Source organism: Aedes albopictus, chromosome 1 (genome assembly GCF_035046485.1).
Source record: "Aedes albopictus strain Foshan chromosome 1, AalbF5, whole genome shotgun sequence".
In the NCBI taxonomy this organism is placed as follows: domain Eukaryota; kingdom Metazoa; phylum Arthropoda; class Insecta; order Diptera; family Culicidae; genus Aedes; species Aedes albopictus.
The window spans coordinates 153014091-153039837 of NC_085136.1; the positions used below are offsets into that span (position 1 = coordinate 153014091).

The 25747-nt window shown below is 40.5% G+C and overlaps 1 protein-coding gene and 1 long non-coding RNA gene across 2 annotated transcripts in view; both read left to right on the forward strand.

Moving 5' to 3' along the window:
• The first annotated feature begins 14891 nt into the window (after positions 1 to 14891).
• LOC134285820 (uncharacterized) lies at positions 14892 to 17343 on the forward strand. The gene is made up of 2 exons (XR_009996776.1): positions 14892 to 15888; positions 16082 to 17343. It is a non-coding gene; the product is annotated as an uncharacterized LOC134285820 (long non-coding RNA).
• Positions 17344 to 23935: 6592 nt separating this feature from the next.
• Positions 23936 to 25747, forward strand: part of LOC115260965 (uncharacterized) — a 111045-nt gene continuing 109233 nt past the window's right edge. The window contains exon 1 of the mRNA XM_062845608.1: positions 23936 to 25143. The gene's annotated coding sequence lies outside the window, so the exon portion shown is untranslated. The remainder of the gene's footprint in view (positions 25144 to 25747) is intronic.

Here is a 25747-nt window from a genome sequence, read left to right on the forward strand (position 1 = left end):
AGTATCACATACTGAATAAAACCAGAATAAAAAACTCTAAATAACTTATCGGAAAATAACCCTGTTAGAGATCATGGAACATTAAAACATAGATTTTTTAACGTCAAATGAACGAAAATGAGGTTTGAAGTTGAAAAACACTTTCGCATTTTTTCTTGCCGCATACTGTAGTTTCCTACATTGCAATGTAGGAAACTACAGTATGCGGCAAGAAAGAATGCATCGTTCTGAAATCCCGGTTCTCTCGACATTCGACGTGTATTGAAGTGCTGCTTCCACCTTTCGATCACATCAGTGCCGTTTGTTAAGAGGCTCCTGTCCTTATCCTAGGACATTTAGACTCGTGGCACGAAGCCGTAGCGAGATACGTTTGAATTTCCGTGTTCCTGGAAAACGGCACAGCAGATCCATTTCCTCGCCCTTATTCTTCCCGGCGTTTTTACTCCAGAAAGATGCGCTCTATACTCCTCGTTTAACCAATCGTTCCGTCGAAAGCATTCAACGTTCCCGATGATGCTCTAGGTTGCGTTTTTGATATCTGTTTTTACTTTACTTTAGTTAGTGATCTCAATGAATGGCCATGTTTTTGGAAGTGTCGAAAATGATATGTCATAAGCCATTTTTTTTTTGAGTACACAACCCAATTAAGTTTATTTCCAAATTTCTATTTCAATAAAACGTTACAATAAATACATAAATTGTTTGAAACGTTTCTTAAATAGTTGTTTTTTTGTTCCACCGCGTTACACTTATTTTTGATTTCAATTCTTCTGTCTTTCCTTCACTATAGTTATTTAAACAATATTTCATAGTTTCCGTTATCAACCATAGTGCTGCTTTATATTTATAATTTCTACTACTTATTCTACAGGAAATTAAATCTTGTGCGTCGTTCAAATTAATTTTGAATTTTGATTTCATCAAATTATTTAACCACGTCCAAATTTCTCTCGATCCAATACAATTTTTGATTCTGTGATCAACAGAATCGACTCTTCCGCAAGAATCGCAAGTTGGCGAATAAATTCCTCTAACTTTGTTACGAAGTAATTTAGATTTACAAGGAACTAAATCTCGTAGAACTGCGAAAAGTATTGATCTAGAATCAGTTGAAAGGAAGTTTTGATTGACATTTTCATAAATATTTTCCCATTCTGCGTTAGGCGTTTTCTGTTGCTGCTTGATTGTTACACTAGTTTACAGCATTTTTGAACTCGGTAAGCTGATGATCATTTTTGGTATAGAATCATGCCCTGAGTTCGAAAACGTGAAAAAAATACAGTAGTGCGGAAATTTTTCGGCTTTCCATACAAGGTTCATGATTTGAAATGAAATTAAATCGATTTTTATTCTATTTTTAAGCAAAGTCGCTCACTTCAAACATCTCATTCTCCGTAATCAATGCTCCGATTGAGCTGACTTTTTTACTGTAACTCGCCTACATATGATATGTCAAATAAACGTCGAGAAAGAATTTTTATTTTTTTTTTCCTTATTGAGAAAAATACATTTTCTTCAAAAAATTTTGAGAATTTTGCTAAAATTATAGGAGATCGTCCCTAAAACCAGCCAATATCTTGAATTTTATCACTCGGACGCAAATACTATATTTAGATGATCGAATGGTATTGTATTCAGCTTCAAATTAATAGAAAAAGATTTAAAATTGGTTGAACAAAACGCAATATATTTGAATTTTAGTAAATTACATATTTTGAAAAATTGTAAAACTCGATATTGAGGTAAAACTCAAAAACCGTTCTACTTAAAATTTTTTGAAGTTCGGTTTCGAAATCAGCACTAAATTGTGCTTCAGAAATGCTGGTCATTGACAGAAGTTCACGACTTTCGTTTTATTTTGTAAACTAGTTTTATATTCATTTCGTTTATCAGTTTGTCGTAGATTTGCTTACTTGTGTTCAAATTATTCTCTTTTAGTTCGATGGCTAGTTTTATCCACTCACGTGTGTTTCTTGATATTTTTTTGTTGGTACTTTGCGCTATCATGAATCTGTCTATGGTATTGGTTTTCCTTTGACATAATATGTTTTTAACAGAAAGAGCTTTTGCTTGTGATTCCAAAGAAAGCCCTCCTTTAAACTCTGGCGCATACAGTTCTTTCCTCTGTACTCTATAGAAAAAAACCCTTCCAAGTTCGTCATCTGGGAAATGCTCCAATCGCTGGTCTAAATTCTTCCTTCTGGTTTTCCTGAGCGTATAGGTCTCTAATGATGTTCTTGAAGTCGTGGCTTGGGCAGCGGTCGTACTTGCATTCAAGTTGCACGTACAACGTGTTCTTGTCATCATCATTGCTTCCGGAGTGAGGATTGCCCAAGAAATATTATTGCTATACAATGGATGAATAAACCGCTCTTAAACTTGATTTTAAAAACTTTGGCTGAACTCAGCCATCATTGTTACTTGGGTGTGCACGTTAAATATGCTGAAAATGAAGAGTTGGCCCTTGATCCTCAACCTGCTCAATCTTTCGTCGATCGGGAGCCAAAAGTTGTCAAGGCGTATCAGGGCTTTCATGAGGCTCCATTCCAGAGGACTTTTTTTCTCTGTTCGGGACATACCTATACCTATACCTCGTGTCCTTTGCATAGTGCATGTCGTATTACTTTATCACCAATGAGAAGTTATAAAGTATTCGGTTTTGTTACAGTAGTCATTTTCAACTAGTTCGTAAGAAAAGATTCTGATTGATAGGTTCCGCTTTCAACACGCTCCTTTTTCAGTCAAAATCGGATCCCTTAACGAAAAAGTCGAGAAATTATACCGATATTGACCATGCATCGGAACCCTAGTCCCTACTGCCTCAAACCAATAAATACCGAATAAAAGATTAGGATTACTCATCCATTTTTCCTTGGTGCAAGATCCATCTCGGCCAGAGCCAAACCGATACCTATCACTTTTACCAAGGTATGAAATGTAATAAGGATCAAAGTTTTTCCTTTAGTTACTAAAATAGGCTAAGTAAAAAGGAAATCGCGTTAAGTACTGTTCCTTTGAATTCCACTAAGAATCAACAGGAGGAAAATGACAAGATAATATAACAATATATGGTTTATGTAATGTAAAACAAATCAACATTACAAAAAAGAACCATTCCAAAACCATTTGATTAAATGTATAATCAGTAGTGAAATTACAATTAAAAACAATTTATTTACATTTTATTGTTTTAAACCATTCATGTACCATACAATGTACGGTATATTTAAACCCACGTATCAGTATTTTGAACAATTCATTAACAATAAAATGTATGGTTTTGCAAAAAAATATATATGGAGAAAAATATTTTTTTATTCTGTTACGGTACTTAACAACCTGTATAATATATTGTAAAAATCTTATTTACAATTCACGGTATGGTGTCTGCATTACATCTTATTGTTTTTGTATTTTTTATTTTTACAGTGGTATCTATTGTAAAAATATGGTTCTAAATACAGTGGGGACCCGATTTTGTCAGCCCCCGATTTTGTCTACCCCCGATTTTGTCTACCCCCGATTTTGTCAGCTTTTTGACCCGATTTTGTCAGCCTTTTTTGAAGTAAAAAATAAATTTGTATTTCATTCGGAATTTCCATTTTATAATCATTATTAATGCAGTTGATGTCTTTAGGCGTCATAGAAAAATTACGCAATTAACAAGACTCGTGTAACTTTTGAAAACGGCCAAACTTGTTTTGCAAACTAACACATTGAGGCAATTTCAGCACCCAGCCCTCGCCAATATTTTAAACCAATATTGTTTTGAATTGCTAAAAGATTCCAGCTCTCTCTCTCTTCTTGGTGTAACGTTCCAACTGGGACACAGCCTGCTCCTTAGCTTAGTATTTTATGAGAACTTTTGCAATTTTTAATTGAGATCCCCCACAGCCAATTTTTATTTTGCATTTGTACATATAAGGTAGTTAAGGAAATGTCGATTATGAAATGGATTCTGAGCTAACCGGGAATCATACTCGTAACCCTCAGTATGGTTTAGCTGATTGCACGTGCGCTTACCACATCGGCTGGCTATATGGGCTTAAAAAAGTTCCTCTGGAACAGAATAAACAATAAACGCTGCCTGTTGTTGTGATTACAAGTCAATCCATTTACTTCTTTCCGGCATATCTGGGATTCCTCTAGGTTTACTTGTTTGGATTGATCCAGATAGGCAAACATTTGAAAAGGGTGATACAACCATTTCGAATTTTTGTTTCTCCCTTCCTTCTGAGCACATGACTCATTATTCATGTAATCTCTAACCAGTAACAGATAAAGCAGACTTCCTTCTATCTGATAACGAAAGAAGTTTGCATAAATAAATTGAAATACGTCTAGATGGGGTGAAAGATGTTGAGACATGCAATGGTTGTTCCCCCCTTTTTTAACATGTTGGTCTAGATTTATTATGAGATTTGTATTGTAGATTTCCTGCTTGGATTGCTTAAAAAATGCTGTGAGAATTGTATTCATTAGAAACCCTTAAGTAGTTCGATATGGGATTCCCCAAAAAGTTCTTGCTGCGATTCCTTCAAGAACTTTTGCGTGGTTTCTTGTAAGAATTTTTGCTGGTATTTTATAACGATTCATTAAAGTGTGTCTCTTTAAGATTTTCTCAGGCATCCCTCCTGTGATTTCCCCAGAAGCTTTTCTTGATACTTATTCTAGAACTCATGCTAGGATTCCTCCAAAAGTTTGGCTGATATTCTGACAGCATTTTTTCTCAAAAATTTTCTACATGAACTTCTACAGCGATGTATCCAGGGGTTTCTCCAAGGATTTCTCCTACAATTGCTACGTGGATTTATTCAGGGATTTTCCTAGCGATTCTTTCAAGACATCCTGCTGGCATTTCTCCATTCTGTTTGGAAAATCCTGGAACTTCTGCTTTAGTTCCTCCAAGAAATTTTCTGGAAAAAGAATTGTTCATGCATTCTTCCTATGATACTGACAGGTTGACGAACTCCTGTTGAGATTCCTTCAGAAATTCTTGCTGGTATTCCTGTAGGACTTTATCCAGCAATTTCTACAGGAACTCCTCTAGTGATGTATTCAGAGAATTCTGTAGATACTTCTGCAATAATTCCTATATGAATTACTGCGTGCTTAAGTCCATGAATAAATCTACGGAAGGCACAAATTTCCCAAATGGAAGAGAATGTGCTCCTGGAGCCAACCTACTGATGATTAAATCTAGCGATTTTCCTAGGGATTTTTTCAAGAATTCCTCTTAGGATTCCTTCAGGGATCCTTCTAAGAATTTCGTAAAATGTTCCTCGATTAATGCCTTCAGTAATTACTCATACAAGAATACCTCTAGAGATTTCACTATGACAATCCTCTGTTAGATTTCCCAATTGGGCATCCTCTATGGATTTCTCGGGGGTCCCGTTTTAGATTTTTCCAGGGTTATCTCTTGGTACTTCTTTACAAAAATCCCTTGGTATTGCTTCTGAAATTCCTTTAGAAAATTTTGTTGGAAACTCTTCTGGAATTCTTGCTAGAATTCAACAATTCATTTCTGCCATGGTTTCTCCTTAAACTGCTCCAGATATTTCCCCAGTACTTTTTTCCAGGAATTCCTCCATGGATTTCTCAAGGAGATTTATTCAAAAATTGCCATAGGGATTCTTTCAATTATTTTTCAGAAAATGCTAAAGAAATGCCTCTAGAGATTTCTACGGAGATTACAGTAAGGTTTCTTTCAGAAATTACTTAAGGGATTTATCCGGAGTTCCTGTAAAGGTTTTTGCAGAAACTACTTACGCCTTACGGGATCCCTTCGGGAATGTCTTGAGGGTTACGTTCCGTATATCCTCGGGTAGTTTCTCTAAAAATTTCCCCGAACATTTCTTCAAAGATTTCTCCAGAGATTCTTTAGAGATAAGGCTCTGGAAATTAAAGTGGAAAGGCAACGGAAACGTAGCCAATTCGGACAGTATGAGTATCTAAACTTGCCAATCAGATGTTGGTTCATTTTGATTCGTTGACAGCTAAAGTTAGATGTTATGATTTAAACTATTTTCTGTAGACCACAATTGCTAAGCTAGGAGAAGGCTGTTGTTCCAGTAGGGATGTTATGACAAGAAGAAAAAGAAATAAAAGATTTAATAGTTCTGCTGTAAAAGAAGCACTGAATGCTAACTTTGCCAAATACCATTTTTTTTGGTGCCCTGAACACCCTTTCAAATTTTTTTTTTACCACAAAAGGTTCGTTCAAATATTACGTAACGCAAAATTTGGCAATTTTGGACCCTATACGCTATCCCTCAACCGCGTAACTATTTTTTGAAAGAGAAATTTTAAAATTGTGTATGAAGCGTAACACAGCGCTGGACCCCCCCCCCCCTAATTGACATTACGTAGTATTTGAACGAATCCAAAGCAGACCCTCCACACCTATCTCCGTCTCTGACGTGCCCAGAACAATTTTTCATGAATAAAAAATGATTTTAAAAAATGTCCCGATTTTGTCAGGTACCCGATTTTGTCAGCCCAAAATGCTACCAGGGGCTGACAAAATCGGGTCCTTACTGTAGTACTGTTACAATACAACATTCGGTTTTTTTACTGTATTTTTTATTCGGGTATCAACTGATCAAACTTTCAACATAGTCATTTAGTTCTTCAGATTTGTGCTCATGAAAATTTGAGGTGTGGCATCGTTAAATCATCACCTGAAACCCCCAAAACCCAGAGGAAATGCCCCTGCAGTTCCCTGAAAAACCCCTGGAACATTCCTGAAACCCCTTCAAACCCTTTTGGAATGCCTCTGAAACCCCCTGAGAACTTCTGTAACCCTCTGTGACCCCTGTGACATCTGCGATTCCCTAAAACCCACATAATGTCTTATGGAACGCTCCTGAAACCCCCTGGAACACCAATGGAATGGCCTTTGAAAACCCCTGATGTCCCATGGAACGCCTCTGAAACCTCTGAAAATCCTGAAACACCCCGGAAACGCTCCTGTAACCCCCTTACTTCCTGGAACACCCCTGGAACGCCTCTGAAACTCCTTTAAATTATCTGGAACACCCTGGAACCACCCTTCCCACTTCTCTGAAATTGCATGGATCACTCCTGAATCCCTTTGAAAACCACAGGAACGCCCCTGTAACCCCCGGAAAATCCATGCAAGCCGATGGAACTCCCCTGAGTCTCCTTGAAATCTCATAGAACGCCTATGAAGCCTCCTGAGACATTGTGGAACATTCCTGGAAACGCCTGTGAAACCCCTAGAAAGCCCTTTGATCGCTCCGGATCTCCTGAAGCTTTTTGAAAACCCCTGAAACGTTCTTGAAAGCCCCAGAAGCGCCCCTGAAACTCCCTGAAATCACATGGAAACGCCCTTAAAGCCCCCTAAGACCATCCGAAACACCCCTGGAAACGCTTCCGAAACTCTCTGAAAATCCACTAAACACTAACAGAATGCCACTGAAACCCCTTGAAATCCCCTGAAACGCAACCCCCTAAAACCTCTTGGAACGGCTATGAAGCACCCTGATATCTCATTGAACGCCCATGAATATCCCAGAGACCCTCTGGATCGCTCATAAACCCTCCCCCTGGAACAGCTCTGAAACGCCTTGAAGTCATATGGAACGCCCCTGAAACTTCATAAATCTCCTGCAACAGCCCTGGAACGCCATTTAATCCTTTTATTCAAACAAGCCTGGAAAGTTCCTGAAAGCTCTTAAAACCCGTTTGAATGCTTCTGAAGCCCCCTAGAACACCTTGTAACACTTATTTCGGAACAGTAATTTCTAAATAGATAATTTAAAGAATTGTGCTGTTTTCGTGTTTTTGGCCGTACACAATTTTCAATCAAATGATTTTTATGGAAAATCTTTAGAATTTTGTATTCAAAAATATGCAATATCGTGGCACTCATGTACACGCATCTACATCAGCCGTTTACTTTCAGTGAGAACTACTTAAATTCGATGTATAAATTTAAGTTTTTGAGAAATTGTTCAACTTTTGGGTAGTTTCCGACAATTGGCTTCTCATCCTAGTTAAATAAGATTTGAGCCATAAAGTGAGTAGCATCATAGGTAACTAAACTCAATTAAAGAAATCGGTATAAAGAGCTTCTGCGTGGTTCGAGACAATTCTTTCGTGTTCTACTGTTGTAGGGAACAGTAATATGATTACTTCAGAACATTAATCTTTTTTCGACCAAATTTAGCTTTTAGCCAAATGGCGTTCGGAAAAATGATGATTTTTTTTAGAATTCGTGGATCTAATTATCAATGTCCTATAATATGTATCTTTTATGCACATATACCCTTGGTGAATATACTTGGTCATCCACAGGTTCAAATAATTGAAAAAGCCGCTAGGTTAATTTTAGCAGGACTCCGACCAAATGTTTACACCACATTTTAGTGTCTTCATTCAGTGCTTAGCTTTTGAAAGGCAATGAAAAAATCTTAAATTGGTATCCAGTACACCTGATACGCTGTTTTACAAGCCAATAAAATAAACGCTCCAAAAGCGATTGCGCGTCTCATACTAGTGCTTCATATTTGGGCAAACCACTTGAAATCGATCTGTGCGCATCGTGTTTAAGCCCAGGCCCAACCGCACACCCAAATAAACTTCCATATTAATGCCACTGAACTGGCGTAAACTATATCCAAACAGCCGGTGAGTTCACTGCTGCAGCCCCGACGAAATACCCTTTCGCCCTGATCGTGAACTGGTTCGCAAGGCGAGGCACGCAGTTTTCAAGTTCTTCTTGTGCCTTCCAAGTTCAAGATCAAGATCGCCAGCACAACAATAACTAGGTGGCAGTTAAGTCAATCGGTATGCACCGAAACCATCGACAGCCGACAGCAGTAGCAGCAACAGCAGCAGCTGATTCCAGTGAGCCAGTACCTAATAAAAGTTTACATGACGGCTTCTGTCATACACCCGAAGAAGGAGGAAAATATGGAAGGTAAAACCGAAAGAGAACGAGAGCAGATTGTTGCTTTGGAGTGCACCAGTTTTCGGTTCGATGATTGAAATGAAGTTGAAACAAGTTTTACGGGGTTCCACTGCTGTCGATGCCGTTGACTTGTGTGAACTTTACACGAATAAGCACTGTGGTGCGCAAGTGTTGCAGTGTGCACCGACCTGTATCGAGGTGGGAAAATTGAATTTCTGTTTTGATTCTACCATGCACGTAAGCCTGGACGACACGCATTATTACAGGTGTTGCTCGGTTTGAGTAAAAGGAAGTCCCCGACCTTGGAAAAACCTGATGAATTGATGCAACGATGAGCTCCCACTGCAGGCACAGGTAAAATTCCCGGGAACGGTTGTTTATACCGAAAATTATAGTTCATTGAACTGCCATTTGCCAGTGCACATCTGCACTCAACTCAGATGATGAGGCAATCACTAATCAGGATACAATCATGTGGATCCCACACTGCACTGCGTAGGTTCGTTCGAGAGTGTACAGTCGGGTATCCTATGGACGCTGTTACCCACTTCGCGCCCAATGCATTTTCATAGTATGTTACTTTCGATTGTGAACGCTGCTCTCCAGATCTTCTTAAACCATCCGCATCTCTTGCGATCACCAGTTTTGCAGGCTTGTTCCCAAGCAACACAGGTGTTATATAAGAGTTACGACAGCGTAAGCTTTGGTTGTATAGAAGTTAATTCGACGTTATTTCAACATTGTGTTAGAATTACGTAAAATAAGCTTCTATACAACCAAAACTCGCGCAGCCGTAACTGTTATATAACATGTGTGTTACTTGGGTTATCCGGCATTCTCACATCATTCCTGCCCACCATATCCTTTCAGCTTTTGCCATTTTCTGGATGCTTGGTTCACCGTATAGTGCAGCGAGCGTATGGTTCATTCTTTATTGCATGCACTATTCTCCTGCACACCATCGAAGATGGTCTTAAAGCACTCGAAGCTCGAACACTTCGAATGCTTACATGTCCTCCTCTAGCATCAGTTGGTCGGCTCCAGAGGCACGTCACCCTTTATTTGGGAAATATGTGCCTCCTCGAGCATAGTCTAGGTATCGTAACTCTTCTCTGACAAGTGACAGCTTCCAAGACAATGTTAAACCTTAACCCTAATAGGATGTTGGGGTCTATATGATCCAGACATGCACGATGAACGCACACTACGCCATCGTATTGCAAAGGTCCTAATATCTTAGGAGGGTTAAGTGATCGCGCTGTTGTATTTTGTACAAAACGTTGAAAAAATCTCTGTTTTTGTACTCAGCGTTATAGCAGGCGGTGGTGACCAAACGCGCGAGTGCCGGAAGGTTAAACAACAGTCCATGGCCTTGTCAAAGTCCTCCGTAAGATGCAAAAGAACTAGGCAGATCACCCGAAAACCTTACACAGTTTTTAACTTATCGTTCTTGAGTTGCTGGATAACGTTCATTTCTCTGAACGTGGGAGTTGACTCGTCGTTGCTTCCTGCTGTACGTAGTATTTTCTCCCGTTGTCTTGGCCTTTTGTCAGCTTCTGGTAGAACTTTCGTGTCTCTTGTGAACAGCACTGCAGTTCACGCTGCGCCTCGGAGTGTGGACGGATATCGCCATCATAGCGGACTCATATCATATGACGCCACGACAGCAACGCTACAAGGGTGTTCTCCCCGCGGCCATTTTATCGCTGTGAGGGACGATTTTGACCGCATGGCACCAGTATTACTTAGCCGACACCAAACCCCTGGACCACCTCTTTTACCGCATCTCCTCTGTAGCTCCAAGGGTGATAGCCGTTGAAATGACATTCCAGCCAAACTCATCCCTACAGATCCTCTGGACAAGATTGTCCGGAGTAGTGTCCCCCCGCATGTGGCTAGCATTCAGTAACGCATTGCGAGAAAACGCGGGTACACGAACAAAACGTGTTCCGACGTTTCCTCTTAACCAGCACAAACTGGACATTCGAGAGAACTCGCATGACTGATACGATGTATATACTGTCGGAAGCAACCACGTCTTAAAAGGACCTGAGTCAGGTGGAATGTTCCTTCCCCATGGCGCTTATTGATCGAGCTATCTACCCTCGGGAACAGCCTTGTCTCTTGTACCGCGCATTTCGAAGCACACTATTGTCGTTTTCGTTTTTGTGGCGGTGCTACACCGCTTCGTGCTACACTTTTCACTACAGAAACGAACATTTTCGGTGCAGTTGCATTGGTTTGCGTGAATAAAAACCAAAATATTTAAAACTTTGCAAACGTTGATTGGTGAATACGGTGTGCACCTGCTACACTCTCGAATTGTTGAGTGCTGCACTTTCTTGAGCGGTGCAGAAAAAGTGCTACACCGGTACAGCACGAAAATCAAAAACGAACACTTTCGGTGCAAAAGTGCTACACCGGTGTAGAACCACCGTAAACGACATAAGTCATCCCTAATAATAATGTCGATACGCACCTTACCAGAGATTACGCAAAGTGCATCGTGTGACACGGTACGGTATGCGCTCGCAACCCTCAGGCACATCAGCCTATAAGTACTTTCCAGCTTACCACAGTAACTTTTGATACTTAGCGCTGTGCCCCACGCCGGGCCTTCATACCTTAGTATGGACGTAGCGATACTAGCCAGAAGCTTACTGGCATACACCGCAGAGATATTGGACATCATCCGGGACAGTGTCAATGTAGCTGTGGAGGCTCTTTTGCAGGCGTAATCAACGTGGCTACTGAAGGCGAGCTTATCGCCAATCATCACACCTAAATGTTTGACGGAGCGCTTCAAAGTGATAGTACAATCGCCTACATTGATCATCGCTTGCTGCTCCGACTTTCACAACCACCACATCAGTTTTGTGGTGAGACAACTCCAGTTTTCTGGATCTCATCCACGTCTCCTCAACCTTGACCGAGCGGGTAGTAGTCAACTCCGACTCTTCGATCGACTCATCGTAGACTTCCCGCGTTATGTCGTCAGTGAAGCTGATGATCTCCACCCCCACCAGGAACTCTAACCTCAAGACCTCCAGACCAGACGCATGAGCGCATCGCCAACAGCCGGCCAACTGGTGCCATTGAACGCGTTCCTTACATCCAGAGTCACTACTGCACAGTTGCGAATCCATCGCTCTTACGCTGGAGTGCTATCTCAGAGATTTTCGTAGCCGACAGGATAGCGTCTACGGGCGACCTCCCTGTCCAGAAACCAAACTGGCTGCTCGAGAGACCATTTACACCCTCATTGTTCTTAACATTTAATTGCGGATGATCTTTTCGAGCACCTTCCCGCTGTGTCGATCAAGCATATTGGTACATATGCTGACGGGTCTCCGGGGTGTTTCCCCGCTTTTAGCTATAAAACCTGCATTTTCCAAACTTCAGGGAAAACTCCCTCGTCCAGGCATTTCTGCATAGCAGAGGAGCCTCTGCAATAGCTACTTTTAAGGCCTGGTTCGAAACTCTATCTGGACCTGGGGCCTTACCTAAGCTAAGGGACTTTGCTATCGCCGCAAGTTTCACATCGGTGACCCTCTCCTCATCGCCAGCCCCAGTCTCCGGCTGTCTTATGAAAGGAGGTCGTGGACAAGATCATGATCTCCAACATCTCTGGAGATTGCTCTGTTGGAGCCATTACACCTCTCGTCTTGGCCATCACGATCCTGTAGGCGTCACACCACGGGTTCGCATTGGAACTCTGACAGAGACCCTTTTTACTTGTTCTTATCTCGGTCTTCAGCGCGGCTTTTGCACTCGCCATTCGTTTCGCTCTTCCTTTGATGGTGCTCGCTGCTTCCGCCACCTAACTCGTAGGCAGACGCGGCGCAGGTCCGCAATTGCATTAGTCCACCACAGTGGTCTCCCATTACTAGGGTGGACTCACCTAGGCATAGTCGCATCGCACGCACGCGATAGCTTCGCTAACAGCTCGTCGCTGTCCAAACCAAGAAGGTTTTGCTCACGGCGGAGCGCCTCCCTAAATACCCCTTTGTTGAAATATGATGTCTTTCATCTGCGAGGGCCTTGGCCTAGCCACCTCTTCCTCTATCCGCTGCCTGCTGTTGTTGTAGTCGACGCTATAGCGAACCACCAGGTGATCGCTGTGAGTGTAGCAGCTACACCGTAACTATCAGGTATCAGGTATCAGTAGGTCGGCTCTAGAGGCACGTTCTCCTCCATTCGGGAAATTTGTGCCATCGCCATGAACACGAGCCTATTCATCATTTACCTGACGGAGAAGGGAAGGAAAAAGGATAGGACATGGGAAAGGACAGGTAAGGGAATAGGATCGTCATACTCGCAAAAGCGTACCACAATGGGTTCACATAGCGTCCTGAAAAGGACACTGTAATAACGCCTAAGCGTATCACAATGGGTTCAAACAGCGCCCTGAGAAGGGCACTGTGATAACGCATAAAGCGTAAAGAGAGCCTATAGCTCTTTACCACAGCGGGTCAAGAACAACAGAACGTCCTGAAGATTTAGGTTTCTGAAGTCAGTTTCACTTAATAAGTGTTTCCCGAGTACTCGGAAACGCAATTGCGCAAAAACTGGACAGTTACATATTAAATATATCCGAAGTTCCATAATCGGATTCACAGCTATCACAGGCAAATGAATCTGCTTGCTGAATATTCGCCATGTGATAACTGAGTCGGCAGTGGCCAGTCAATGCTTTGACCAGCATGCTGCAATTCTGCTTTGACAGATTTGTTAGATACTTTGCCACCCCTAGAGATGGCTCAGTACAATACAATTTTGTTTGACGACATGACTCCAAACTATTCCAGTATTGTTTGTGCTGAGTGGCAGCCCAGGTGTCAATCTGAAGCTTCACCCAACACTTGGATACCGGAATAGCTGGCTCAGGGCCAATGAAGTCATGTGATGCTCCAGTGCGAGCTAACTCATCAGCCAATTCATTTCCAGCGATGGAAGAATGACCAGGTACCCATACAAGGTGAACAGCGTTTGCTGAATTCAGCTCCTCGATTTGAGTTCGACAAGCGATAACTATCTTCGACCTGGAGTTGGCCGAAGCAAGTGCTTTAATAGCAGCCTGGCTATCTGAACAGAAGTATATTACTTTGCCCATTACGTGCTGCTGAAGTGCTGATTGCACTCCGCACATAAGATTTCGGCCTGAAAAACGGTGCAGTGTCTACCAAGTGAATAAGATTGATACAGCCTTAGCTCACGAGAATAAACACCAGCACCTGCTCGACCTTCGAGAAGGGAGCCATCAGTGTAACATACGATGCCGTCTGAAATACTTCTCTCCAGATAACCAGATGACCACTCTTCCCGGGAAGGGAATTTCGTGGAAAATGTCCTATATGGAAAATTACGAGCAATTGTAAGATCATTTGGAGCAAGGACAACTTTGTCCCAATTCACCAAAAGTGGAAACAACGAGGTGTGTGTTGAACTGCGGTTCACAGGAGTTTCCTCTAGTAAACCGAGTACCCATAGACGGTAAGTGCAAGAAAGTGCTTCTTGTTTGAGATGAATGTGTAGTGGGGCAACGTCAAAGAGCACTTCGAGCGCTGCCGTAGGAGTTGAAGAGAACGCTCCTGACATCGCCATTAAGCACATCCTTTGGAGAAGGCCTAATTTTGATTGGACCGTTCTCACTTCGCCCTTTTGCCACCACACCAGACATCCATAAGCCAATATTGGACGAACAACAGTTGTGTAAATCCATTTGATATACTTGGGTTTAAGACCCCAAGTTGTACCAAAGGTTCGCCGGCATTGCCCGAAGGCCATACAAGCTTTCTTGATTCTGAACTCAACATGAGGCGTCCAGGAAAGCTTGGAATTAAGAATGACGTCAGGTGTAGAGCATAAATCCGTTTATGATTACGCGAAGACTGAAAGCCGAAAATACCCGTAACATAACCACAATCACAGTCGATCCCCATACATTAAGAATGACTCCAACGTACTTTACCTGTTCAGTCACATTGATTTCAGAATCAAAGAGACGTAAAGGTCGAACACCATTACGGTTTCGCTTTTCCGTGAAAAGAACAATAGATGTTTTACTCGGATTTACCGAAAAGCCATATTGGCGACACCAACCCTCAACTACCTGAAGAGCGTTTTGCATCAGGTCGAAAAGGGTGCTGATGCACATACCGACTAACAATGTTAGGTAGTCGTCGGCAAAACCATAAGTAGGAAAACCGCCATTATTGATTTGCCTCAATAGCGTATCTGCTACGAGATTCCATAAAAGTTGTAATAAGACTCCCCCTTGGGGGCATCCACAAACACTCAATTTCCTAATCGCCGCTTGACGCAATGTCGAGAAGAGATGTCGGTTTTTGAGCATTTGGTGAATCCAATTGGAAATCATTGGAGATATACCATGACCCCGTGCGGCTTCCAGTATGGCATCGAAAGGCACGTTGTCAAAGGCACCCTCGATATCTAAGAAAACACCCAAGCAGGATTGCTTTTGAGCGAATGCCTTCTCGATATCGTAAACAACTTTGTGTAGAAGAGTCACAGTGGACTTTCCAGATTGGTAAGCATGTTGGTTCACATGAAGAGGCACATTGGCCAGATAAACATCACGGATGTGATGATCGACAATGCGTTCTAAGCATTTCAGAAGAAAAGAGGTCAAACTGATAGGTCTGAAGCTCTTTGCTTCTTCATACGACGCGCGACCCACTTTCGGAATAAACTTCACAGTAATATCCCGTCAGGATTTGGGAATATACCCTGTAGCAAAACTGCAAACAAGTAGTTGTTTCAAAACATGTTTGAAATGATCAAATCCCTTCTGAAGAAAAATAGGATAAATCCCATCTGCCCAGGAGATTTGAAAGGCGCAAAGCTTTTAAGTGCCCATTCAATCGATTCTAAAGTTATGATACTCCGAGCCGAAGCTAAAGAATCATAACTACAAGAAAAGACATCAGGTTCATCCGTGGAGCGGACCTGGTGTGATGGTTAGAACACTTGACTATCACTCCGAGGACCTGGGACCGAATCCCACTCCCAACAAACTCACAAAATGTGGGTCTTCCTTCGGAAGGGAAGTAAAGCGTGGGTCCCGAGATGAACTAGCCTAGGGCTAAAAATCTCGTTAATACAGATAAAAAAAAAAATCAGGTTCATCCGAAGATGTAATATCCACACATCCAGGGAAGTGTGTACTGAATAAACATTCCAAAACTTCCTCATCAGAGGAAGTGAAATCACCATTTGGCAAACGAACTTCGTTCACTTGAAAATCCTTAGATTTTGCAAGGATTTTGTTCAATCGACTGGCTTCACTCAGACTGGAAACATTTGTACAAAGGTTTTTCCAGCCGGATCGTTCAGCAGACCGAAGAGCTTTCTGGTAGGCCTTGCGAGCCGACCTGAAAGCCTCCGATCCAGCCGAACGTCGTCTGTTCCAACTCTTTCTACATTGTTTCCTGAGCTTCGCCAGATCGGAGTTCCACCAAGGGGTTCCTCTTGTGGTCTTCACAGACCGCAGAGGGCAGGCTTCTTCAAAAGCTTCCATGACGAAGGCCGTTGTAGTATCAACGGCATCATCTAAATCACTTGGAGTGTCAATTGACGGTGAGTATCCATGAAATTTGGCTGCAACCAAATCGGTAAAGAGATCCCAGTTGGTTGGGGATTCCTTAAACGCAAAGTTTGCGAAGTAACATTCACATGTTCAAACAAGATGTAGCGATGGTCAGATAAAGATTCTTCATCTGACACATGCCAATTGGTCAGCTCATGACTAATTCTGCTAGAGCAAAGCGTTATGTCTAACACTTCCTCTCTACCAGATACCATGAAGGTTGGGCGGTTGCCTATGTTAAGTAATCCAAGATCTGTACTACTTAAGTATTCCATCAAACTGGAGCCTCTCAAATTGATGTCTGAGCTGCCCCAGATTATATGGTGAGCATTAGCATCACTGCCAACAATTAGCGGAAGGCCTTTTGAAGTGCAGTATGCAATGACTTGCTTGAAAGCATCCGTAGGGGATGGTTCATCATGCGGTAAATAAACCGAACAATAAACGTATTTCCTGTTGAGGTTTCCAACAGATACATCGATTGTGATAGCACAAACATCTCTGGTAGTTAGTTCAGAGATGAGTGTAGCAACGATTGCGTTGTTGACAAGCACACATGCTCGAGGCATGACACGTGAGTTTGCCATTTCATTTTTACTGAAAGTAGCAAACACCGGATTCACAAGGTTTCCTAGATAGAAATTCCCCTTACGAAAGTAAGGTTCTTGGACTAACGCCACTTGGGCTGTACCATTTTGCATAAGTCTACAAAGATTGATCGTTGCTGTTCTTTTGTGCTGAAGATTGATCTGAGCTATCCTAACCGTAGCCACTACCCAAACTAGGCAAGATTAAACTCTTAACAATCACAGCACAAAAAAGAACAGCAACAATAAAGCCAGATCGGTATCGATTTGAGTGCGCCAAAGGCGAGGATGCACAGAATACACTGTGTAAAACGCATAATGCGAAACCATATAGGTGAAAATTTAAACTAATTAATAACATCTTCATAATCCCGCCCTTATTCAGCCTCAAGTATGAGATTGAAGAAGGGCAGCTGATTGTCTCGGAGAAACACATGGTCCACCGCGCTATTGCTCCGGTTAGCACAGTAAGGGCAAATACTGTGGAGGGTGCCCTGGTACTCCACAGGCTCCGTTTGCGATTAGGTTTTTATAAGACCCCCCTAACCATTCATTCCTAGGCACGGTAATCGCAAAGCCGCATTACACCATGAATTAGGGGTCACCTGATTACTGGATTCCTACCACTGGAACAGGCGGTCCGTAGTGCTATTCTTAGCCAGTTGAACTAACCGCTACCGACACTACACAGCTATCTAGGCTGATCGGGAAAAGAAGTTAATATTGTTGATCAACTTCATACGGGCCCGAAAAGCCGTATAGCCGTAAAGCCGCTATAGCGAACCACCAGGTGATCGCTGTGAGTGTAGCAGCTACACCGTAACTATCTTCTACTCTCTAGTTCGAACTACTTGTTAGGCCACGACTACAAAAAGTGACGTCAAAAAATGACTCCGCTCCGTTCCGACTAAAGGTTCTCGTGGTACCGACATTTGCCACGTCGATATCTTGTATTGCCAGTGCCTCTAGCAGGATCTAACCCCGCTGACTCGTAAAACGGCTTCTCCATTCCATGGCCCAGGCTTAAAGTCACCCGCTCGCTATAAGCCGCGGCCTTCGCCCTCATGGTCGCCCCAGCATCCCGAGCAGAAGAAAATAACAAGAGAATAACATATCATGGTATTTATCTTAAATACTACCATACCTTGATATGCCCTTCATTAGGTGGTAATAAGAGGCAAAATATCAAAAACGCATACCAAAATTTTGTATAAATAACACCTAGAAAATTACAAGTCTTGTTATTTCAATAATGAATGCATACCTAAAATTTCAAGTGCTGTATTTGTTATCCCAAAGATATTAAATAACAAACTAATAACAATTCTTGTTATTAAATGTTTCATTTGTTCGATGACTTCATGATATAATTGCAAATCTTGTTCTTCGGCAATTTTCACTGCTAAACCAACAAATACTACATCAATACCAAACTCTGCTCAAATACCTCCAACTGTTATTGTGATGTTCTCATAACATTTCGTAGAATAACGCAGCAATAACAATTTTAGGTATTAGAGCACATGTTGCTCTTCGCATGGTATTTGTAAGGTATGCCCTTCTGCTCGGGATGGTCGTCATACAGTCCAGCAACTGCGTGAACTGCTCAATCGACCACCGCGGAGGTACATAACAGGTACTGAAAAAGATCTCGTTAAGTTTGGCGACCACGAAGCACTCATAGATAGTACACACCAACTTGTTATGCGGATCGGCTGTGATTGATATTATGCTTGTGGGGATTTCCGGCTTTCAGTCTCTGTGCTATCATGAACGGATATTGGTTCAACCAGGTGTTGAGCCAATATCCGTTTATGATAGCACAGAGACTGGAAGCCAAAAATCACCGGTAGCATAGTACACACCAACTCCTGGACGGGGTATTTACACGTCATCCATATCACCGCCATTTTTGTGGACCCATCAGAGACCCAATTGCCTGTTGTTGGCAGGTACTCGGTATTGCTCCGCTTTGACGGCGATATCCGTCCCCCACCTAGAAATCGCCTGATACAGCAGTTGCTGGGCTGCGTCACAGTGGTTCAGGTTTAGCTGCGTTACCTGCACTGTGATTTGTTCACTGCGGCTTTCTTAAAGGCCGGGCCCCTCGGGAGGGCGAGGACCACTCGGGAAACTGGCTAAGCGCCAGCATGCTATCGTGATGGACTCTCCAGTGCGAGTCATCGATGTTCGTTGCTGCTAGGCTACGGCAGCTAACCTTGAGGGTGCGATATGCACTAGCCCCTCTCTGAAGCAATACCTTCTTGGTGGTTCCGGAGAGACGTAGGGTTTGGCGACCATAGGAATGTGTTTTAGTGGGTCGAGGAGAGAGTAGTCCTGGCTTCTACCGGCATTGTAGAAGACGGCCTCATCCCCACACTACCCTAACCTTCCTGTTAGGGTGTCTGATGAGCAGATTTATCCCCCTATGGTTTAGAAGGAAAAAAAAAAAAAAAAGGCCGGGCCCCTTGGACCACCCGTTAGGTGCCTTATGGTCTTCGGCGCCACATCTCCTACACAGTTTGATCTTGTCAGGGCCTTTGCAGTCCCATGACTTGTGTCCTGGTTCCAGACACCTGACAAACCTCAGGTGGCTCATGAAAGGTCAGATGGCATACTGAGCCCACCTTGATCTTCCCTATTTTAACGGACTTATTTACGTTCGCCACGGGTAGCTGTACCAAGGCCGCCCGTGTTTCCGCCGGCCCCTTCCATAGCCGAACGGCTTGCGGTGGCTACCTGCACCCCGCAATGTTGCCGCAGTGCCGTGACGAGCTCTTCCGTTTCGGTGACCTCGTCTAGGTTTTTCACCATCAAAGTCGCCTTTGCTGTAAGGGTTTGTTCGCATATTACGAATAGCTCAGAATGGAGGGAGGGGATCTACCGCTGTGGTACGCTCCATACAAAAAATCTAAATTCCCCATACAAAACTTTTTACGTGGGGGAGGGATAGGGTCTAAAATTGGTAAGTTTTGCGTTACGTAATATGCGATTGAACCCTAATAGCCCTCACCTCGACTCCTTCGCCAAGGACCACCCTCTTGGTTCGCCCTACTCTGTGGTTGCTGAGGGCCTAACAATGGCCTCAACCCTCTTGTATGTACACTCCCGTTCAAAAGTTTGGGGTCACCCCCTCAAAAACATGTCATTTTTTTAGGCCCATATCTCCGCCAATTTGCGTCCGATTTCAAAACCCTAGGTTTCATTCAAAAGATAATAAGTCAAAGAAACTTTAAACATGATTTAAAAGAATTTTTTTCAAAAAATTTCGTATGTAAACTTAACCCAAAGTTGCCAAATTTTCTAAAAAATGAATATAAACTTACGGCAGTGTCGCTGGAAGTTGGGTCGACCAAATTTTAAGATGAGAGCGGTAATATGACCCATTTTCTATTAGCTTTCAACTGCTTTTTACAGAATTTAGCTAAAAAAAGTTATTAATTAATCCTTGATGTCATCGACCAAAAGTTTGGGGTCACCCCTCAATATGATGTATCGGCCAAAAGTTTGGGGTCACTATCGTAAAACATGGAAAAGTGATTTGTTGATGTCTTTGTCATCTTACATTCAATTTTAGTTCTTCTTGGCTTATTTGAAACAAAATGAATGATACTTACTGCATAGACATTAAACCACACATATTTGTTGAAATTTACATACTTAAACTTAACGTAAAGTTGCCTCATTTTTTGAAGCGTGGTAAAATGTGCTAACTTTACATAACATTTTTATAAACAAAAATCGTTAAATACGTTAAGTTAAAGGCACCAAACGTGAATTTACTTAAAATTATCTTTGAAATGAGCCAAAAATAATTAAAATTGAACTATAGATGACGAAGATATCACCAAATCACTTTTCCATGTTTTACGATAGTGACCCCAAACTTTTGGCCGATACATCATATTGAGGGGTGACCCCAAACTTTTGGTCGATAACATCAAGGATTAATTTACTTAATAACTTTTTTTCTAGATTTTTTAGCTAAGTTCTGTAAAAAGCAGTTGAAAGCTAATAGAAAATGGGTCATATTACCGCTCTCATCTTAAAATTTGGTCGACCCAACTTCCAGCGACACTGCCGTAAGTTTATATTCATTTTTTAGAAAATTTGGCAACTTTGGGTTAAGTTCACATACAATTTTTTTTGAAAAAGTTTCTTTTAAATCATGTTCAAAGTTTCTTTGACTTATTATCTTTTGAATGAAACCTAGGGTTTTGAAATCGGACGCAAATTGGCGGAGATATGGGCCTAAAAAAATGACATGTTTTTGAGGGGGTGACCCCAAACTTTTGAACGGGAGTGTACATCATTTATGTATACATATTTGTATGTTTGTATGTTTGTATGTTTGTATGTTTGTATGTTTGAATGTTTGTATGTTTGTATGTTTGTATGTTTGTATGTTTGTATACTTGTATGTTTGAATGTTTGAATGTTTGTATGTTTGTATGTTTGTATGTTTGTATGTTTGTATGTTTGTATGTTTGTATGTTTGTATGTTTGTATGTTTGTATGTTTGTATGTTTGTATGTTTGTATGTTTGTATGTTTGTATGTTTGTATGTTTGTATGTTTGTATGTTTGTATGTTTGTATGTTTGTATGTTTGTATGTTTGTATGTTTGTATGTTTGTATGTTTGTATGTTTGTATGTTTGTATGTTTGTATGTTTGTATGTTTGTATGTTTGTATGTTTGTATGTTTGTATGTTTGTATGTTTGTATGTTTGTATGTTTGTATGTTTGTATGTTTGTATGTTTGTATGTTTGTATGTTTGTATGTTTGTATGTTTGTATGTTTGTATGTTTGTATGTTTGTATGTTTGTATGTTTGTATGTTTGTATGTTTGTATGTTTGTATGTTTGTATGTTTGTATGTTTGTATGTTTGTATGTTTGTATGTTTGTATGTTTGTATGTTTGTATGTTTGTATGTTTGTATGTTTGTATGTTTGTATGTTTGTATGTTTGTATGTTTGTATGTTTGTATGTTTGTATGTTTGTATGTTTGTATGTTTGTATGTTTGTATGTTTGTATGTTTGTATGTTTGTATGTTTGTATGTTTGTATGTTTGTATGTTTGTATGTTTGTATGTTTGTATGTTTGTATGTTTGTATGTTTGTATGTTTGTATGTTTGTATGTTTGTATGTTTGTATGTTTGTATGTTTGTATGTTTGTATGTTTGTATGTTTGTATGTTTGTATGTTTGTATGTTTGTATGTTTGTATGTTTGTATGTTTGTATGTTTGTATGTTTGTATGTTTGTATGTTTGTATGTTTGTATGTTTGTATGTTTGTATGTTTGTATGTTTGTATGTTTGTATGTTTGTATGTTTGTATGTTTGTATGTTTGTATGTTTGTATGTTTGTATGTTTGTATGTTTGTATGTTTGTATGTTTGTATGTTTGTATGTTTGTATGTTTGTATGTTTGTATGTTTGTATGTTTGTATGTTTGTATGTTTGTATGTTTGTATGTTTGTATGTTTGTATGTTTGTATGTTTGTATGTTTGTATGTTTGTATGTTTGTATGTTTGTATGTTTGTATGTTTGTATGTTTGTATGTTTGTATGTTTGTATGTTTGTATGTTTGTATGTTTGTATGTTTGTATGTTTGTATGTTTGTATGTTTGTATGTTTGTATGTTTGTATGTTTGTATGTTTGTATGTTTGTATGTTTGTATGTTTGTATGTTTGTATGTTTGTATGTTTGTATGTTTGTATGTTTGTATGTTTGTATGTTTGTATGTTTGTATGTTTGTATGTTTGTATGTTTGTATGTTTGTATGTTTGTATGTTTGTATGTTTGTATGTTTGTATGTTTGTATGTTTGTATGTTTGTATGTTTGTATGTTTGTATGTTTGTATGTTTGTATGTTTGTATGTTTGTATGTTTGTATGTTTGTATGTTTGTATGTTTGTATGTTTGTATGTTTGTATGTTTGTATGTTTGTATGTTTGTATGTTTGTATGTTTGTATGTTTGTATGTTTGTATGTTTGTATGTTTGTATGTTTGTATGTTTGTATGTTTGTATGTTTGTATGTTTGTATGTTTGTATGTTTGTATGTTTGTATGTTTGTATGTTTGTATGTTTGTATGTTTGTATGTTTGTATGTTTGTATGTTTGTATGTTTGTATGTTTGTATGTTTGTATGTTTGTATGTTTGTATGTTTGTATGTTTGTATGTTTGTATGTTTGTATGTTTGTATGTTTGTATGTTTGTATGTTTGTATGTTTGTATGTTTGTATGTTTGTATGTTTGTATGTTTGTATGCTTGTATGTTTGTATGTTTGTATGTTTGTATGAAAAAAGCTTTTTCCCTATTTAATTACCGCAGAGATGAAGTTTTATATGAATTGTTCCGAATCATGGTTTTTGCCTTCAGCTATGTTATAAAATTTGTTGCAAGAGAAAATGGGCAATTTATATTGAAATATACCACACAATGTGGATAACCTGTTATGTTTGTATTTTTGTTTTTAATTTTGGACTTAATCATCTAAAAAATCACAACATATGTGCATGATTGAAATCAAAAACCTCTTTTAATTTCTGAGTTAATTTTATGTGTTCTTTTCTTACAATTTACTTCAAAAACTAAATCAAATTTTCTTATTGCGATTTATAATCTTAGTTGACTTCCCAACCCTTAGTGTATCAAATTGACAGTGGAAGCCTACTGGCGCAGTCAATTAAGATTTTATTAGACGTGGAAACAACCAACCCAAGCTTGCTGCTGAAGCGGCATTCTAAGTACAGAACCGTCTACTGGACACTCTCGTGTAAAGTTTTGTTCTCACAGACAAACCATTCTAAGCGAGGCCCGTTCTCTCCATCGGCTCGGTCCGATCCCAGCGCACGCGCGGGCGAGAAGTTGAGCATGTACGCGCCGCGCGAGTCCTCAGAGCAACCAACAACGACGCGAAGAGTATAGTAGAAAAATATGTATATCATGCCAATTTAATTTCTGCTTCACATAGCATTTGTCAGTGCACAGCCGTCCGTGTTGTAGAATAGATGCTTCGGGTCCTAGCATTGTATTTCCGAACCGTGCGCGTGCTTTGCTCTCCTCATTACGTGGTGACTGGGACTGGGGACGGAATTGATACGGTGCGTCACGATCGATTGGCGGTGCCCTGCTTCGACCATCAGAGACCACCGGCCGCACTTGCGCATTCCCAGGAACTCGTGAATTGAGAATAGAAGGGAGGTGTCTTACCCACAGTTCCAAGAGAAGGTGGTTGAGTGACCTTGTGTGGCTGAAAAGGGGTAGAGTGAGAGTGCAGACTGTGAAGATCTTGAACTAGTTACCGCCTCGAAGTAGGACTTAGTCAACCGGAAAATATTTGCTCAAACAGAAATTAATGAGACTTGTGAAGCTTCGTTGGGTGGTTTTGCGGAGAAGAAAGCGCATAGAAGGTCACGTATATTGATTTTGCCTATTTGGGTCCGCTACCGGAAGCACCGTTTTGCAAAACAAAGTGAACCAATAATTGTCCACAATGGACCAATTTACGCAACTGAACGCCGAACAAGAGACCGCCGCCGGTAAACAATATGGTTTATGCTTAAGCTCCTCTGGAATGCAGCATTGAGTGAAAGTACTTCAGCAAAGGACGATGATTGTGCACTAGGACCTCAGTAACGAAACGACCCACTACAGGACTCTAGGTGTAACGTTAGGCTACTTGGTAATGTTTCTTTTCGATACTTCGTGCCAGAGGGAAGTATAAGAAGAAGAAACGGAAAAGTAAACTCCAGTGCTGCGGAAAACATCGAGAGCCCGCCGGAAGGAAACATGCAGTGATTCGATTGCAAAAGGCAAAATAGCTTGTGCTGACGGTCATCATCGAGTGCGAAGGCGTGCTTCAGAGAGCGAGCTGTGGAGCAGAAACACGGAGTTCGAAGGCGAAAATTATTCATTTTGTGGCTGACGTAAACAAATTCACTGCACATTCCAGTAGGATGGAACAAATTGTAAATTTGTTTGTTTGCTTCCTGATGGTGAGTATAGCGAATATTTATCTCTTGATTTATCTCTTTTATTTTACCGTTGCCATGATAGGGCTATGTAGTGGGCCTACACTAGTGGGAATAACTATTGTTTGAAAGGATGTAGGTAATGTAATTTATATTTTTTGGCAATGGAAAACTAAGCCTGCTTCTCAGTTTGATACTATTCCTTTCATACATTTGTGAAAATCTATAAACTATCAGAATATCAGTGTATATTCCATTAGACTAAAAATGGGTTTCTATTAGAATAAAAGAGATACAAAACTAACGACATGGAATGCGCGATAATGAAATGATCTTGAACTATTTTTGTTTATAATAATATTATAATAATATTATCATCTCACAATCAAAACTGTTTGATGATGGCTTTTCAACAGTGATGCAATGTTTACTGAATCGAAGTTATCTCACTAAAATAACAATGCAAGGATCAAAGCTTGCAGTGCATGACATTTGTCCTATTCTGTTCAAATTGGGATTAACCTATGTCGCATTACATTTATCATTCTAATAGTGATACTTTTCCTTTACGGTAATACGGGAATTTTGCTATCCTTCGTCACTTTCATCATCATTACCCTTGAAACTT